Source organism: Aulonocara sp. 'chitande type north' Nkhata Bay, linkage group LG2 (assembly GCF_057382095.1).
Source record: "Aulonocara sp. 'chitande type north' Nkhata Bay isolate Kocher_YH1m ecotype deep benthic linkage group LG2, A_spYH_male_GT1.1, whole genome shotgun sequence".
NCBI lineage: Eukaryota > Metazoa > Chordata > Actinopteri > Cichliformes > Cichlidae > Aulonocara > Aulonocara sp. 'chitande type north' Nkhata Bay.
The window spans coordinates 20040825-20061207 of record NC_141345.1 but is presented as its reverse complement, the minus strand read 5'-3'; positions in this window follow the sequence as shown (position 1 = coordinate 20061207).

The window sequence follows — 20383 nt, the reverse complement described above, 5'->3', positions numbered from 1 at the left end:
ATATTGGTTAAGACATTGTGATGCTCTAGTCCAAACTATCACCTGTCTCTGACTTTTCTCACTTTTTAAAAAATATATCATACCAATGACGACTTCTTCTATTTCATAAAATATGTTCATGCAATTATAAATAATGATATCTGTCAGCAGGGAATGGCCATCCAACCGTTTTTTCCTCCTCCTTTAACACAAAATATAACATTGCTTGTGACTGCTTTATGGTCTACTGAGGCTACTGTCAGTAGCGGAATTGGTATCTGCCTGTTATCTGCCTCTTTCATGCAGCCAATTATCCACATGAAAAAGGAAAATACATCATTAAACAAATTTGACCCATGAATACAAGTTAAATCCCCAAGAGCTGTTTTTGCCCAACCTTATTAAATGTTTCGGGATTTCTTTCATCATATTTTCAGGTATATTTGAGTGAAAGCTACACCCACACTCATAAAACATGCTATTTGCAAACTGCAGTTCTGAAAATACAAACCCAATCCCAGAAAAGTGGGGATGCTGTGTAAAATGGAAATAAAATCAGAATGCCATGTATGTTGTGGTCACAAACATAGAAGACAAATAAAATATTTAAACTGATAAAATGTCACGGGCAATGGAGTGGACTCAGGCACAGACCGGGATTCACAGTTCAATAAAGATTTTTATTTACAGAGACACCAGGTGTGATACAAGTGGTGGAAATCCAGGGTTCCAGGGGTCCAAAAGTCCGGGACAACAAAACACTGCAAAAGTAAGTGGTACTAAAAAGAAACAGTTGTTTTAAAATTTTGTAACTAACTAGCAACAACTCAGGAAGCAACAACTTTTAAAAAGAGCATCTGCAAAAGGCAAAGTTTCCCGAAGTTAAGATGGGCAGAGGCTGTCTGCAAATTTTTGAACAATCTCAGAATAATGTTCTCCAACATGAAATCATCACTTTGAATCTTTCATCATCTACAGGACACAATATCATCAAAAGATTCTGGGAATTTTTGTGCACAAAAGACAAGGCTGAAATTCCTCATGTGGCACTGCATTAAAAACAGGCACAATTCTGTCATGGAAGTCACCGCATGGGCTCAGGAACACTTCCAGAAATCACTGTCTGTGAACACAGCTCACCACGCCATCCACAAATGCAGGTTAAAGCTCGATCATGCAAAGGAGAAGCCATATGTGAACGTGATCCAGAAATGCTGCAGACTTCTCTGGGCAAAAGCACATTTAAAATGGATAAAGTCAAAGTGGAAAACTGTGGTCAGGCGAATTGAAATTTGAAATTCTTTTTGGGAAACATAGACTACAGACTAAGGAGGAGAGGGACCATTATGGCTTGTTATCAGTGCTTAGGTCAAAATCCTCCATCTCTGATTGTAGGAGAGTGCATTAGTGCATATGGAATTTGTAGCTTGTACATCTGGAAAGGCACCATCAATGGTCAAAGGTTTCGTATGACGTATTTTTCAGGGAAGGCCTCGCATGTGTCAGCAAGACAATGCAAAGCCGCATACAGCAATGCTTTATAGTTGAAAACTCTGGGTGCTGAGCATGCCTGCCTGAACTTCAGACCGTTCTCCAGCTCAAAACATTAAATAATGTAAACATAAGACAAAAAAAAATATGACAAAGAAGACCCAGGAGTACTGAGCAGCTAGAGTCCCGTATCACATAAGAATGAGATTACATTCCACTACCAAAGGTCCAGCGGCTGGTCTCCTCGGTTCCCAGATGTTTGTGTCCTGCTGTTAAAAGAAGAATGGATGCTACACAGGGCTGTAGAAGACAGGGACAGGAATTACTGGATATTTAATCTTTGACACTTTTTATACATGGATTGTGTAAAGGCAGGAATGAAACAGCCATGAAAAAGTGTTGCCTCCTTCCTTTCTTTTTTATATTGTAGCAAATTTGTCACGCTCATCAGACTTTAATATTACACAGAATAAATCCAAAATTCATTTTTTAAATGATGATTTCATTTATTAAGTGAAAAAAGCTAGCCAAACCTCGGTGATGCTGAAAAAAAAACCTAATAAAAATGTTTTTAAAAAGTAATTACCCCATTTTTAAAGCACAAATTCAATGTTATTAACAACATTTTTTGGAAAGCTGAGTTCAGTTTCTCTAGTCACACTCAGACGTGGTTACTATCAGACCTGATGAATCAACAAATCACTTAAATGGAACCTGTCTGACAAAGTGAAGTAGGCTAAAAGAGCTCAAAAACCAACAACAGCTGACAAACTAAATCACTGACATCTATCAGTCAGGAAAGGATTCAAAAATCAATTTTTAAGGCTTGGGGACCCCTGCGCTCCACGGTTATCAAAACCTACTCCATGAGTGCATCCACGACTCATCTAGGAGGTCACTGAAGAACCCAGAACAGCATTTAAAGAGCTGCAGGGCTCATTTTCCACAGTCGGAATTCATAATTTAACAGCGAAGAAGAAATTGGGCAAAAATGGCATCCGTGGGAGAGTTGAAAACATCTGCTGATCAAAAAGGCTCGCCTCATATTTGCCAGAATGCATTTTGATGATTGCAAAGACTTTTGGGAAAAACGTTTTTGCCCTGATGAGACAAAAGCTGAACCTTTTGGAACGTTTGATTTTGGTTACATCTGGTAACTAATACAGTATTTAAATTTTAAAAAAGGACATTGTACCAACAGTCAAACATGGTGGTGGTAGTGTGATGGTCTGGCGCTGCTTTGCTGCTTCAGAATGATTTGCCGCAGTTGATAGAACTGTGAATTCCAGAGATCAGTTTGTGCTGTGAAGCTCAAGATCACATAGGTTATGCATAGGGGTGCAACGATACACAAAATTCACGGTTCGGTTCGGTTCGATACGTTGGTGTCACGGTTCGATATTTTTTCGATACAAAAAAATGTTCATGCATTTTTAATTTGTCATTTATTAAAATTATAAATATATATTTTAACTCAAAAGTACAGTTTTTAAATTTAACCCTCACCCTTGTGCGTGTTTTTTTTTTGACAGCGAATGCGCACCTGCGGACCACTTATGTGCAGCCCTGGTTATTTAGCTCGTCATATTGCAGCCACAGAAATTCTTTTGTCCATGAAACCATAAAGCTGCACTTTCTTTTTGCCTTATAGTCTGATTTGTCATAACTTCTCCGTTTTGTGGTAAGCTTTTCTTTGGCTGTCACTTCTTCACCCTGACCTGTCTTATTTGGCTCAGCAGAACTGAAATGCTTTTACACACTCACTCACATAAGCTCAGCGATTCTCTGCGCGATCAACCTCTCACATGTTTAAGCTTGCTGCGGGAGATTTCACTTGTCATGTTTGCATAGTAAGCTAACGATTAATAAGATGATGTCAGAGGAATTGGTGCACAAATTATCATCACTCACAGATCAGTACTGTCGCTCTCTATACACAGTTCGCACGATTGCAAAGTGAAAGCAAAAAAACAAGCGCAAATTCAAACGCGACTTCAATATGTCACATATTGACAGTGGCTCACCGATGCCAATGACATAATTACCCAGCTACATTTCTGAAAGAATGCAAAAGCATTGACATATATTTTTCCTACAATAGCCCGACGGGCAGGGCAGAGATAGATTTTGGTAGCCCGACTGAAAAAAATCGCTAGCTCCGGGACGTCGGGCTAGCGATATTGCAAGCTCTGTATCTGATTGAGGAATCACTCATCTTTGGAAAAGAGAGTTTATTACAGAGAAATGGCTCTTTCCAAAATAAAAGCTATACTATCCGCTTCTTCTAGGCTATATTCTCAGCAGCATAAGGAGAATCATGTGCTAACAGCTGTCTAAATGACTCGGCTAAAGTTAGTAGCATGCTTGCTTTTTTTTGTCTGCTTCCACTTGTCTTTGCACTAGGATGATGTCGGCGTAAATGTGCAGTCATATTCGTTGTGTTCCCACTAGTGCTTTCAGGTTAATCTCGTTGAAATGACCTTAAAGCTACAACACGGCAAATCTCCGTTAACGAGCTACCGCCGATCGCTCCGTGCATGGGGCTAGACGGCCAACACGTTAACGAGCTAACTGCGCTAACACACTAGTTCACACCAATGTAATTGAGCATTGCATGGCACATCCAACATACTGTTTTACTTTAGTCCATGACTCGCTTACCTTCAGGGTCATACGTCACATGAAAACCAAAATAATTCCAAACGCCAGATCTGAATGAGAGTGGGGGAGGTCCATCTTGCAAGGAGAGCTTAACTTCTGTCTCGCTAGCTTGCCCTGCGCTCTTCCTTCTGACTATGCTGTCTGTGTTGAGCGCTCAGTGGATCTGCGCTCGACAGTGCAGCCTAGGCGGAGTAGTCGAACGCAGATTCACTGAGCGCTCAACACAGACAGCATCGTCAGAAGGAAAGTTGATAAAATAAATTACAAATGTTGTATTGTTCGATACATATGCGTACTGAACCGAAAGCACTGTATCGAACGGTTCAATATCGATACGAATATCGTTGCACCCCTAGTTATGCAGCAGGTTAATGATCCGAAACATACCAGCAAGTCCATCTCTGAATGCTTCAAAAGCGCAAAATTAAGATTTTGGAGTTGCCTGGTCAAAGCCTGAACTTAAATCAGACTTAAATGGTTCGGCGTGGCCTTCAGCAGGTTGTTCACACTTGAAAAATCCTCCAATGTGGCTGAATTAAAACAAATCTGCAAACAAGAGTGAGCAAAAATTCCTCCACAGTGATGTGAAAGACTCATTGCCAGTTATTGTTGCTGCCAAGGGCTTGAATACTTTTTTCCCTAAGTAAATTAAATATCCATCCATCCATCCATCCATCCATCCATCTTCATCCGCTTTATCCGAGGCCGGGTCGCGGGGGCAGCAGCCTAAGCAAAGAGGCCCAGACCTCCCTCTCCCCAGCCACCTCCTCCAGCTTATCCGGGGGAACACCAAGGCGTTCCCAGGCCAGCTGAGAGATATAATCTCTCCAGCGTGTCCTGGGTCTGCCCCGGGGCCTCCTCCCGGTGGGACATGCCTGGAACACCTCACCCAGGAGGCGCCCAGGGGGCATCCTTGTCAGATGCCCGAACCACCTCAGCTGGCTCCTTTCGATGTGGAGCAGCAGCTGCTCTACTCTGAGCCCCTCCTGGATGGCCGAACTTCTCACCCTATCTCTAAGGGAGAGGCCAGCCACCCTTCGGAGGAATATTCATTTAAAAAAAACAACAGTATTTTGTATTTACTCAGATGATCTTTGTCTAATATTAAAATTTATTTGATGATCTGAAACATGTAAATGTGACAAATGTGCCCAAAACTTCAAAGATGAAATCAGGGATGGAGCATCTTTTCACAGCACTCTATGCTAGATCATACACTTTAGTCATATACTGGAACAGTTTATTACAAAATGCAACTTTTCTCAAGCACAGGGACAGAAAAGTAGAAAAAAGTCAGAGGTAGATGCAAGCCAAAGAGAGAAGTAAAGATTTGTGCTGTGTTCTTAGCGCTTCAATCCCCTCGAGTGATCCTGGTGAGCGAGAGCAGAGAGAAAAGGGAGAGATGTTCCTGCTGCAATTTCTCTGCCTGATTTGTAACAGGCCGATAAGCTTGGCAACCGTCCCTGCAGGACAACTGACCAGTGGCGGCACACTTCTCAAGCTGCGAAGGGCAGGGAGAAAAACATGCGTCACATCACTCGGGCAGCCTTCCCTATCTTTCAAAGTCTCCGATTGACATACATGAACCACCTCCAAGGACATTAATTTTTCACACATGCTGTGCTGATGTTATTTGTTTGTAGCGATTTGATATTTCTCCATATGAGATCTGTGGGGGTGTGCATCTGCAAGCAACTTGTGGTTATCTTGAACATTATATATACATAAACAAAGCAGTATAAAGAGAAGGGAAACGAAGAGAAATAATATTTAATGAATGTTTTTTTCTCCAATGTAAACAATGCAGTTGGTGGTAGTTAATGCAATGGCTAAATAATAATGCCTGCAGATGTCTTATGAAAATGGAAATGGGTTTAAATTGTGACTATTGAACTGCAAATCCAAACACAAGACTGCTGTGATCAAAATTGTGCGCTGACTGAAGTCCTGTTGCTCGGGACATAATTGTATTTACCAGTAATCATTACAAATCCCCATGGGGCCCTGCTGGTAAGAATATCTATTGGACAATAATATTGATATTCGATTTGCCTAACTGAAGTCTCTCTTCTTAAATAACATCTTTTATGCCCTACTTTGCACTCGGTATGGAAAAGTGTGTGTGTATAGGAGGCAATGCTACAAGAATGATTTGAAAGCCTGGTACTTTATCAGATATATCACCGCAAGCAAATTAAACCACGTGAAGTCAAATAGCCTCAATAAGAGGTTTGAAATGACTCAACACAATATTCTCCTTCCACCAGGAATCTATAAATGGCCCATTTAGCATCTGTGACCCCGATGCCTACTACTGAAGGAGAGTTATGGCCCTTCAAAAGGAAACTATCATAGATTTTAGTGAAGTAAGAAAATGTCCCCAGGTACCGCTAGAGCAAATGAAATTATGCATGACCTCCTCATTACTTGGTTTAATAAGTGATCTATGGACTGGGAACAATAAAGATCCAGATGTCATAGAGACATATGAACCTGGAAGATAAAAAGGATGAAAATAAATCCACAAAGCTGCATATGCAGTGCTACCAGGATGCATCAAAGTGAAAGTTCTTATTTTTTCCTCTTTGTTATTTACACACACACGCGCGCACACACACACACCTACAGACTTGTATAAAGTATCTGTCGCTCATTGGTATTCATTGACCCTGGAATTGAGAAATGGGCATCACACTTTTTCTTTAATCAGCCCCTTATGGGTATCAACTGTATGCCTGTATTAGTCTCAGACTGTGTGTGTGTGTGTGTGTGTGTTTATGAATAATGAAAATAAGCAAGGCAGCATTTATGTATAGCATAGCTTACTACTGGGGCACCTCAAAGTGCTTTACCAAGAGAAAACAATGAAAATATACACATAAATAAAAACACAGTAAAAGAAAAATACAAGTAGAGACAGGAAATACAGAAATACAGTGTAGTTAAATAAAATGAAGCATTTAAAATTTAATACTAGAAGAAAAAATAATTACTCAGAACGAAGGCAGAGTGGAGATTGACAGATTGATCAGTGCTATGTATGTAGTAATGCTGATGCTATATGGGGCTCTCATTGTAGCGAGAGAGCTGAGTATCAAGGCAAAGCTGTTGAATTTCTGGCTGACTTTCCTACCCTGATAACCCCCCTGACAAGGACGTTACCATTGGTTAAAGCTTTGCCTGGATCTATGGATTTCATATCTTCCCTCTTGTACGTACTGTGAAGTTGCACAGATTCTAAAATACCGAGGGGTTGGTCATATCTGGGTTAAAGGCTACCCTACCTCTGGTGGTAAAAACCTATTCTGGGAAGATGCCAACTGTTTGCCTATTGAATCAGGAACTGGGCTCAGGCTCAGTGTGGTTAACATTTCTGTTACTAGCAGCATTTCTTTTAATAATTTAGAGACAGACGTTGAGCTGAAACTTTACTCTTCAGAAAACCACAAAAGAGACTTTGTGAAAACAAAAAGTAAACCTCCAAATTGGGGCTGTCCTCACTAATACCAGCATAAATGTTTGCCAGATGAAAAGTGTCATCTTACAATATCAATGATATAGCGATGCATTTATGTTTCCTATAGCATGCACAACAAAGACACAAGCTCAAACATGTCTGAGAGCAACAGCAAAATGAAGACGCTAAGTTACTAATTTAACAGGGCCAAGTGTTACCACAGAAGTAGAGCAATCCCTTGTTAAAAATGCTGATGAAGCCAATCCAGGTCAACTGGGAAACGGCCTCACCTGTGGCAGCTCCACTCTGGAAACATCTGCTTACAGGAGAAAAACAACATCAACTGACCAGCACTAGTCTGTCCATACCCTAACATTAAGTTTTGAAGGCATACAAGGAGGAGATACATGCAGCGGGTGTTGTGAGACCCAAAAGTAAATAAATGACTCATCAGAGCATTACTGGGCACTCGCTAGTTACACTATATATGACAAAGAGATTAGACAGTGGATAGAAACTACTGATGTAGTTACATGCTGATAAAACAGGGCTTGGTGTCATGCTAGACAGTTCACTTTGCTATAAATCTCACATCAATAATCTCACCCGTTCTGCCTACTTCCATCTACGTAACATTAACAGATTGCTTCCTTCTCTTTTCACCCAGTCTACGTCCATTCTTGTCCACAGTCTTGTTACCTCCCGTATTGACTACTGCAATTCTCTTCTGCATGGTCTCCCCCAAAAATCCCTCCATAAGCTTCAACTGGTTCAGAATTCTGCTGCTCGCATTATCACCAGAACCCCCTCCTACCAGCACATCACCCCTGTTCTTCAGGAACTTCACTGGCTCCCTGTGAAATTCCGGATAATTTTCAAACTTCTTCTGCTCACCTTCAAGGCTATTCATAACCTCGCTCCTTCTTACCTTTCTGACCTGTTAACCACCACTTGTTCTGCCCGTTCACTTTGTTCTTCTTCTTCTATCCAGCTTACTGTACCTTCCTTCCACCTCACCACCATGGGAAGCAGAGCTTTCAGCTGCTCTGCTCCCAGGCTGTGGAACTCTCTGCCCCCTGAAATAAGAAATATTGGTTCTCTCCCCCAGTTTAAATCCCAACTCAAAACTCATCTGTTCAAATCTGCATATTCACTGTGAATCCACTGTTTGTTCATTTTATCTTGTGCTTTTATTTTATTGTTCTTATTCTGCCATTGTTTTACTAAGTGTTTTATCCTATTGTAAAGTGTCCTTGGGTGACTTGAAAGGCGCTCATAAATAAAATTTATTATTATTATTATTATTTAAGGAACAAGTTCAAAAGCATCGTCCAGCGTACAACATACAAAAACCCATAGGTTCAATTTTAATATGTGAAAATATTGTGCAGCTCCTGAAGAGTTGAAGGATGTTGTAAAACATGTAAAGCATCAAGCAGTTATGTTATAATTAAGTAATATGTTACTTAAAATCTTCCTTTAATGTTGTGCCGCTACTGTACCACTATAATGCTGCTACAGCACCTTGCGCGATAGATTCGCACTTGGCAATAAGGTGCTCTATGGAAAAGAAGGATGGGAAAAATTTATATTTTGTGTTCTTCTTATTTCAGTTAACTACTATAGACTTCTAATTTGGGTTAAAAGAAAAGGAAAAAACATCAGCTAGGATGAAGATACCCTTAGATGTTACAGTTTGGACCATAAATTTAAAAAAAAAAGCGAAGCAAAGACAATTTTTTATTTTTTTATTCATAATTTGTGACTTGCACGTTTAAATGACAGCTAGGGACTGCATGAGAATTGTCACATCTTTTCAGGGGTTTTAGGGTATTCAGTATCAAATTCATTAACATTGCAGTGAAGTACGTAAATGCATTGCAGAAAAAAAAGAAAACCAGCTGTACATGTTCCTTATAACATCTACACGGCTTTGAGTTTAGGAGCAGCAGTGAAGTTGTCCTGTGAGCCATCTGCTTTGTCACTTTAGTATCAAAATGATAACAGATAACAAACTTCTTTCAGCTGCTCTCTGGGTGGCCACACACACTTCTACACCAGATGGAACATGCAGCTCCTCGAGCATGTCCTGTTCTGCAGAGGTGGTCGCTTCCCAGCAGTCACCCATGGTCTGTTCACACCCAAGGCACCAGTCCCAGTAGGTGCTTCTGCCAAGTCACTGATTCACCTCACCTGCTCTACTCTCAGGTCCCGGATAAAACTAATTTCGAGTTTTCGTGTCCAGAATCTTAATCTCTCTTCCTGAAAACACACAACCCAGGGTGAGGGCCAGATCAAAGAATTTAGAAAAAAAATTAAAGTTTGGCTTTGTGGCTCTGCCCCCTCGTCACAGTGGCCCTGTACAGCTGCTGTGTTACTATGCACAGGAGTGACAGTCAGTTTCATCATCTATTTCAAGGAGACAATCGTGATGTCATATGTCATAGAACAGGGACATCATCTCCACATAGACACACTCACCATGTAACAGACAATGCAAGGTTTAGTCTTCATTTCAGTGATTTTAGGTTGGAATTATGGCATTATACACTTCTTATTTTTCTTACATCAGTCACAGGATTCAGTGACGTCATCCACCTTAAAGGTGAAAGTGCAGTCGGGAGTGCATGAAAGCAAAAACACGATTACACAAGTTATTACTGAAATAATCACAACTGATCCTTATCCTGCATTCTGTTAGATCCCTGAACTTTAAAACATAACAGCCACATTACAACAGCATGTCTGTAGGTGTTCTCCAGGTTCTAATCCTACCAGAAAGAGTTTAGAGCTGTTGGAGCAGCTTGATGATCAAATACATTTTTCTCTCCATCTTCAGGGCCTTTTATCCATGTTTGCTTAAAGTCTGAGCTCAGCTCTGACATCGATAGCTGTAGAAAAAAAGAAAGAAAAGGTTTTAAAACCACCATAAAGTCTCTTCAGCATATAAATTAAAATTGCGGTCAGTTTAGAGCGTTGAACGTTTGCTAACATGACATACAGAAAGATGTTTTTATGAACTTTTGTTCAGTGACTTTGCTCTGCCAAATACTGGCCAATCAAAACCGTACAAACAATAACACAACACATCACAAAATGACAACATCTTCACCCTGGGAGGATTTTTTCAAAAGGTCACTTTACAGTGATCTAAAACACTCTTTATGTGTGGGAAAAAGGCCAAACTCATAACAAAAGGTGTATTTATTCTGGTCATTATGTATTCTGGACAGGCCTGTGTAGCAGACCTAGAACTGTAGTCAATCTCATGGCAACCTCCATTCGCTAGAGGTTGCTGGAGGTTGTTTGCTGTTGCCAGTTGAAATTTTTGCAATTATGGTGCTGGCTCCACCAGACCTCCATTTCTGGCTTGCATCACAATTTCACCAGCACTTGTTAAGCCTGTGTTTACAGACATGTCAACGTTTCCACGCAAACTACTGGCAGCCTCTGCAACCTGCTATTGACCAAAATGCGACTGTTAACATCCTTCAGCAACCATTTGCCAACTGGTGCATAAGGTAACTACAGCACACACATAAAAAACCTGCTTCTGTTTGACTCGTCACTTTCTTTCATATGGTTACAGGTTACTGGGATAATTTCATAGAACGCATGAATGACTAATTATTCTAGTGCCACGTATGCTTTTCTGTGTATGACAGCGTAAAAGTCTGCTGTGACAAAGGTCTGCTTATATCTATAAAGGAAATGTAATTTTCAGGTTGTAATAATCCCAAAAAACAAGAACCCTAAAACAATGTACTTTACTATGCAGTGCTCGTTTCTGGCTTGATAGAGAACAGCACTCAGTCTCTATTACTGGAAGAGCAGGACTGGCTCACTTGAGCCAAAGAAGCTCAAGGTAGCATCATAGATTTGACCAGTCAGCCGTGTAGAGCACTAAGTCCTTCATTTACTCCCCGCGTTCCCCTGTCTGCCAGCTTCACGTCAGTGACCTCCTGTGCACAAAAACATGCTCTCAAACACACAACTTCATGCACAAAACACACCGTGCAACCACACAGACGTGTTTTATGAAGGAAGCGTGTCTGTTCACGTCTTTTTCTGTCTGTCTGACACACACGCACAAACACATCGACAAGCACACGCATCCTTTTTTGCCCGACTCGCTCACTCCACCCCTATACACACATTATTTTTGCAGCCTTGAAAAGCTAAATGGTGTGAAGTTGAGTGTTGGTCCATCTGTCTCCTAGGTGTTTGGAAAGGATGAGAAAGAGAGTGAACAGTGGGAAGAACAGGGGGGTAGAAAGGTTGGAGGAAGAAAAAGGAATCAGGGATTGGGGTCAGGTCCATTAATATGAATCATCAGCAGAACCCCACAGTGGATCCATCTGTGGTTGTACACCGCCCAGAAACAATTCACAGCCTTGACAACGGGACATTAATAGGTGAATTGGGAAAGAAAAATACTTATGCACCGATTCCAGATTACAGTCTTTTCTCATCCACTGTGCCAGTGAATGCAATGCAAAAATCAATATATCCTGGAGTAAAATCTAAAATGACTCAAGGATTAGTCCTGAAATGTGGTAGTTTTATTGTAAAATATTTATTTGTTATGTGCTGGATATAGTTTTTTGCAGTTAGCTTTAGCCTTTCACTAAAGAACAACACATTGTTACTGCCAGCTGCTGAAATACTGATGCTCATCAGGAACTCCTTCATGTCTGCTTTAATTCAAGGGTACAACCTTCAGACCTGCAAAACACATGAAGCTGGATGGATGGCTCTAACAAGTTTTTTTTTTAATTTTAATTTTTTGACTTATCATTTTCTGTTGCTATTTAAGTTCAGGCAGAAAAAAACTTTTCACAATTTTTCTGACATTTGCTTGGTTATGACATTTGCACATCATTGGTTACCATGGCTTTGTATCCTATGACTATGACATCAGCAGAGCACTTTGCCCCGTGGTGTCTGTTTCAGATGTTAATGGATTCCCAATAACGTTACCGGACTTCCCTGCATGTTGCAAAATTAAACAAGAGGTTGTGTGTTACAGTCCGATGCCTTTGGGTCCATACTAAGTACGTGACATTTTGGAAATGAGAAAAGCTTGTAAAAATGGTCCCTGAAAAGGCAGATCCTGGTGCAAATTTATTCAGCACTTATTTAAATTCAGTTTTCTGTCATTTCTGTCTTTTTCCTTTCCACTGGCACTCAGATTCTTTCACTACAGAGATATGCTGTTGTAATAAGTAATGCATAACTTGGTTTTGCATTATCCTGCTCAAATAAGACCTTCCCCAAAAAAGACATGGTGCTTCAAAACCTGTATATATTGATCATCATTAAAGAGGCATTTACTGATATGCAAGTTACCTACATAATGTGCATTTACTCCATCACAGATCCTGGCTTTTAAACTGTGTGCATATTCATAGCTGCATAGCTGTTTTGTTCTTTAGCCCACAGCACACAGTGTCCCTTATTTCTAAAAGGTTTTTCAGATTGTTCAGACTCCTGGATGGTTTTTCTTCAATTCAGTCTATTTTAAACGAGCTGTGGCCCAGAAGACATAGATGCATTTCTGGATATTTCATCTTTTTTTTTTTTTGTTGTTCTTTGAACTGGCAGATTTTTGGGGAAATGTTTATGAGTTCAGGCAGATTTGACTTTCAGCTTGGGCCCTTGTATAGACAGCAATCTTTATAATTGTACATAGAAAAATGAATTTTCAAACGTGATATTTCGAAAATTGTCTATCTAAAAGTGTCTGTCTTTACTACAGGGAGTTTTAGGCTCTCATGGTTGCTCTTTTTACACCCAAACATATTATGGCATGCATTTTTATACCATTGTGTCAAAAATCCTTAACCTGCATTATGTTTTTGAATTGTCTGATCTGATTCTAAGAACTGAGGCCTTGACTCCATGACAAACAAAACACTGGGACCTCAAAAATGAACTCGTTAACTCTGACAATATCTGCAATGAATGTGTAGAAAGACAAAATTATTACATTAAGGCATTTTGTATCAAAAAGGTTAAAGATCAGGTTCAGCTGCAGTTATAATGTTCTGCAAAAACAAACAAACAAACAAACAAACACAAAACCTTTTTGGCCATTATTCAAAGAAACAGTGAGCATCGTTCACATATGGCTGGACACTAATCATTATGGCCATTTATGGCATTTCTAGAAGTCTCACGTTCTTGCACAAGCAAGCAAACAAATACTATCTATCTATCTATCTATCTATCTATCTATTAGGGGTGCAACGATACACAAAATTCACGGTTCGGTTCGGTTCGATACTTTGGTGTCACGGTTCGATATTTTTTCGATACAAAAAAAAATGTTCATGCCTTTTTAATTTGTCATTTATTAAAATTATAAATATATATTTTAACTCAAAAGTACAGTTTTTAAATTTAACCCTAACCCTTGTGCGTGTTTTTTATTTTGACAGCGAATGCGCACCTGCGGACCACTTATGTGCAGCCCTGGTTATTTAGCTCGTCATATTGCAGCCACAGAAATTAATTTGTCCATGAAACCATAAAGCTGCACTTTCTTTTTGCCTTATAGTCTGATTTGTCATAACTTCTCCGTTTTGTGGTAAGCTTTTCTTTGGCTGTCACTTCTTCACCCTGACCTGTCTTATTTGGCTCAGCAGAACTGAAATGCTTTTACACACGCATTCACATAAGCTCAGCGATTCTCTGCGCGATCAACCTCTCACATGTTTAAGCTTGCTGCGGGAGATTTCACTTGTCATGTTTGCGTAGTAAGCTAACGATTAATAAGACGATGTCAGAGGAATTGGTGCACAAATTATCATCACTCACCAATCAGTACTGTCGCTCTCTATACACAGTTCGCGCGATTGCAAAGTGAAAGCAAAAAAACAAGCGCAAATTCAAACGCGATTTCAATATGTCACATATTGACAGTGGCTCACCAATGCCAATGACATAATTACCCAGCTACATTTCTGAAAGAATGCAAAAGCATTGACATATATTTTTCCTTCCTACAATAGCCCGACGGGCAGGGAAGAGATAGATTTTGGTAGCCCGACTGAAAAAAATCGCTAGCCCCGGGACGTCGGGCTAGCGATATTGCGAGCCCTGTATCTGATTGAGGAATCACTCATCTTTGGAAAAGAGAGTTTATTACAGAGAAATGTCTCTTTCCAAAATAAAAGCTATACTATCCGCTTCTTCTGGGCTATATTCTCAGCAGCATATTAAACATATCAGGTCCCCATAAGGAGAATCATGTGCTAACGGCTGTCTAAATGACTCGGGTAAAGTTTGTAGCATGCGTGCTTGTTGTTTTTGTCTGCTTCCATTTGTCTTTGCACTAGGATGATGTCGGCGTAAATGTGCAGTCATATTCGTTGTGTTCCCACTAGTGCTTTCAGGTTAATCTCGTTGAAATGACCTTAACGCCACAACACGGCAAATCTCCGTTAACGAGCTACCACCGATCGCTCCGTGCATGGGGCTAGACGGCCAACGCGTTAACGAGCTAACTGCGCTAACACACTAGTTCCCACCCATGTAATTGAGCATTGCATGGCACATCCAACATACTGTTTTACTTTAGTCCATGACTCGCTTACCTTCAGGGTCATACGTCACATGAAAACCAAAATAATTCCAAACGCCAGATCTGAATGAGGGTGGGGGAGGTCCATGTTGCAAGGAGAGCTTAACTTCTGTCTCGCTAGCTTGCCCTGCGCTCTTCCTTCTGACTATGCTGTCTGTGTTGGGCGCTCAGTGGATCTGCGTTCGACAGTGCAGCCTAGGCGGAGTAGTCGAACGCAGATTCACTGAGCGCTCAACACAGACAGCATCGTCAGAAGGAAAGTTGATAAAATAAATTACAAATTTTGTATTGTTCGATACAAATGCGTACCGAACCGAAAGCACTGTATCAAACGGTTCAATATCGATACGAATATCGTTGCACCCCTACTATCTATCTATCTATCTATCTATCTATCTATCTATCTATCTATCTATCTATCTATCTATCTATCTATCTATCTATCTATCTATCTATCTATCTATCTATCTATCTATACTGATCATCTTCTTTTCTGGATCAAAGCATTTTTAATGTTTTGTAATTCTTTATATAGTGGAAACACAGTTCCACAATCATTGGACATTTTCAGCGTCTACAGTCATTCCTGTGCAGCTATGATCTCCATAGACTACAGCTCACAAGCTCACAGTGTCCCAGTTACCAAATATTTGAACACTTCAGAAAATAATCACCCTCAATATTTTAAATATGGATATGAAGCTCAGGATCAGAACTTTTTCATAACAAGTGATGCAAACCATGCAGCAACATATGAGTAACCTTTCCCGTAGTTTGGTCAGTTTTTGGGCACATTCTTCCAGCCATATGATGGTGTTTGGCTCTCCCATCAGGGGCCCTCAAGTTGAACTTATTTGAGAACAGTTTAACCCTCAACATACATCTTCCTTGTACTAATGTGTTTATATCAGTCTAACTACCAATAGCTAGCATCAGGTAACACATCATTCACATCATTCATGTCAGCTTGTCAGATGCCAGTGCTGTATGGTAAATCTTATTGTAATAACTAGGAGATCCATGATCATTTTACTGAAATGAATAGAATATGGGCCATTTTTAATTCCCAGAGTTTGCCTCAGAGTTTGTTTGAATTTTGGAACCGAAGGCATGTTAACACTCAGAAACTTAGCCTTACAAATGTTACATTTTTTTTAAATTTCCATTTTAAATCTTTTTGGAATATTGTTTTAATATGGCCATACAGTTGGTGCTGAACTCAATATTCTCCTTTCATTAATACTTGACAGGCAATAGCAGGAAGCGCACATCTACCCATGCACGTGTACAAGCTCAGGTGAACGTCAGTCAGATTGGATGTTGAATAATGTGAGCATATAGCTGATTTCTATGAAGACAGTTTTACATTATACATTTTTTGTTCAACTTTCAGTGCACCTAAAACTCATTAATTTATAAGAAATCTGCCAGTTCTCAAGCGCAGCGATGTGAAAGAGAGGGTGAAAGAGGGGGTATGGAATAGAGAGGTCTTTTAAACTCAATTCTACTGCAGAACAAGTCAATTAAAAAGCAAAAAAATATTGATAAAACATGTTATTGCCAACTAATAGCTAGACCACTGTGATCTAATCAGGGGACTGAGTAGGCAAAAATCCCTATTAGGAATTTGCGATTATGCTTTTGGCCCAGAGAATGAATTATATCAAAGTCACCTTAATTGTCAGTTCCACAGTATGTACATGACATTCAGAGGGTTGAAATGTTTCCCCTGACCCATGGTATGCAACTAAAAACAATATGAGACACAGGTATGAAAAACAATATTAGGTAACAGTAGAGATGTGAATTGCACAAGATATATTAAAGCCTATATTGCTATGCATAAATGTATGAGGTATAGAATGAATCTTTATATATTATTGCAGTTCTTGGCATAAAAATATCAAGTATGAACACATTAATAAAAAGATTATATACATATTGCAAGCCTTTTGACGTTACAGTGCTTGTGAGCTGAAGCGCAATGAACTCATGCTCTGCTTAAAGCTGTATCATTCAAACTATTGTAAATTTAGTTAAATTGACCAGAGTGATACGTGCACCAATCACTGAGGGCAGAAAAAGCATGCAACCTGGGCATGCTTCAGTATACAGAGTTCATGATCAGTTCAATGACTGCAAGGTGCATGCATCAAACACACAAAATAAGTGCAAGTTATGTGCCCTTCACAACTGCACTTTCCCGTTGGAAGGGTTTTTTTTCTCAGCCAGCACTTTTCTATGGATGGTTAGGCAATTATTAAATACTTATTCAATAAGAGGCTTAATTAAGAATAAAAAGAATTCTTCTTCTTTACCACATGATCATAGGTCAATATTTGTTGTTTTTTTTGAGTGGGGCAGCTCACAAATGCCAGATTGCGAGCTGCCCCTCCTCTTGAACAGCTGCGCTTTCCTGTGAGAAACAAAAGCCGAATTTATGTCAAGATGAAAATCATGGTGAAACAAAGACCTATAATTCATTAAATGATGTCTTGAGAAAGAAGATGAAAAGAATTCGGCACAAGCTCAGCCTCCATTTTTCTCATCTGCGAGACCTACTCATTTACCAGATTCTGCTCAACAAGTGTCACTGTCAAGTAAGAACGACTGTGCATATGTGACCCCTCGAATGGCAAATGAAGGCCCTAATCTAAAATTATCACAATTGTTATTTTTTAAAATGAGGCTTGAGCAGTGCTTTTTAGGCAGACAGTAAAGATAAATATTCTTTGTGGGTTGAAATTTTGTAATGTAGGCACAATTCCAATTTGTTCAGTGTTGCTGAGTCTGCCACCCTCTCTCTTTCTCTGTGTGTGTGCCCAAGGGTGTGCACATGTGTGGTGTTATGTGGCTGCTGTGCCAGGTTATGAATAATTTTTCATGTTTTTGAGCATTTTTGTGCTGGGGTACCTCTCTCTATAGCACACCTACACTTTGTATAGCCTCCAGGTCAAATCTGGCATTTCAGGGCCTGCGTGAGGTCAATGGGAAATTAGGATTCAAAGACATACAAGTATACATCATCCAGTTTGACCAAAATACCCGGCCACCAAACACTCTTTCCCATCAGAGATTGGCTTAGAGGCTTTTGCAGTTTTGTGTTATGTTACAATAACATTTTGTTGCTTTTATTTTAAAGGGGATCTATCTGTCTATCTATTTATCTTTTATTTGTATAATTAACACACAGATGTGTGTGTATGAAGATGTTCAGGTGGATGGTGGGCTTAACCCGCCTGGATCGAGTGGCAAAAGGCATTCGAAAATGACTCGGAGCTGCCCCAATCAAAAAGAAGAGGAGGGAAGCGCACCTATGGTGGTATGGACATGTCGTGGGGAGTGAGGAGAATTCGGTGTCAAGAACTGCCCTCCGACTCGACCCTGTAGGCCGCTGACCACGAGGAAGACCGAAGAAGCGGTGGATGGATGCAATAACCGAAGACAAGTGGATCTCGCCCCAGAGGACAACCAAGACCGATCCAAATGGAGAAGACAGAGCCAGGCAGTGGACCCCGTGCTGGGAAGATGCTAGGAAAGAGTGAGAAACGTGTGTGCAAGTGAATGCAGCCTCACTGTGAATGTGCCGGAACCATTATTCGTGCCAGCTTACTTAGAAAGAAAGAAAGAACACAGTGTGCTTTGAGGTAGGAGCCAAAAAGGGTGTAGTTTGTGGGTGTGATCACCTGTGTGTACACCTGTGAGCATGGACGCGCTTGTTTTTTGTTTTTTTAAAAGGTTCCTTCATGTTGATCTTATGTGCTGCACAATAATGTTTAACATTTAGTATTTACTGTCATATTCCCATATATCATTGTGATGTTGTTTATTCTATTACTCTTGTTCTCTTCTGCTTGCTTTCTTTTTTCTTTCTCAGCAGGTGATCCAGGTGATTGATATATGCATTTTTTTTTCTCTGCCCGTTCTGTTGGTTTTTGTCTTTTGCCCTTCTCCCCCGTCCCTCTTCTCAGCTGTTTCTCTTTCCCTCTTTCTTTCTCCCCTTCTTTCCCCCAGTCAAGTCTGTCCCGTATTCAGTAAGTGAAAATAAAATAAACAATAAAAGGTGAATCAAATGGACCATTACGGCAAGGCTGGGATGGTCAGTTTGGTAAAGTAAATCCGTTGGGCATCTTTCTTTGCCTTTAGACAACAATTCTGATGGCAAAAGAGCCAAACGGGACAGGCCAAAAAAAAAAAAAAAAAAAAAAAAAAAAAAGAAAGAAAGAAAGAAGGACATCTGATGCTGAATGTAGAGTTGTTGTTTTTTAACAAGACATGGACTTCCACATATTTATTTAATGAAGTCAGAGGTAAAGCGTTGCTCGATTTGTGGATAGCAGATGGCTTTGTATAGGATTACAGTTTGAATCACCTAAACAAGCAGAGAACTTTCTGACTGATGAAGAGCGGAAACGGACATCCCGGCAAAAGCTTCAATTCCAAAACACAATTTTGACTTTTTCCCTTTGGCTCTAAACAAGAGCTGTGATGTCTGCAACAGAGCCCACTTACTCACCTTTGTATGTGGGATAGCAAAAGAGCTTTGAGATTATGGAGAACCTTCAATAATGTACTCAGTGAAAGGGAATACCACAGAGAGTGACTTGTTTGTAAGGGTAAGGGCATGCCGGACATACTGGGGCTGGAATGCGATAGATAAACTGGCAGGTGTTAAAACTAATGACTGTCCAAATATGACAGAGAAAAAAAATCAGAGTGACAAACAGTTAACTTCTTCAGAGCAAGAGCACTGAATCACAGACAGTTTGTTGCATTTTTGATAAAGCATGAGCCTGAGCATGGTTACATAGGCTACCACACATCTATGGCTCAGCTATTGCAAAGTGACAAAAAGAGTGTAGGACCTGAGAGCAGAAATCCAAGTTTTGTGATGAGAAAGGCAAGGACATTACAGAGCTCTCAGATGCGGAAAGGCAGACCTTGCATTTGCTGTAGATGTAGCTAAATTTTGCATTTCTCACCACACTGAACCTGACTTTAATGCATGTCTTCAAGGCCAGATAACAGACTAGATTTATCTCGCTGTAGAAGACAAAAGAACTGGAAACCTGCAGATGACATCAGCTACAAGCAAAATAGCAATGGCTATTAGCTAAATGTATGTAATGTCTAATGTATGTCATCAACACTTAGGTGCATTAATTGGTAAAGAAATAAAATTAGTATAGAGCAGAATTGAGTTCAGCTCA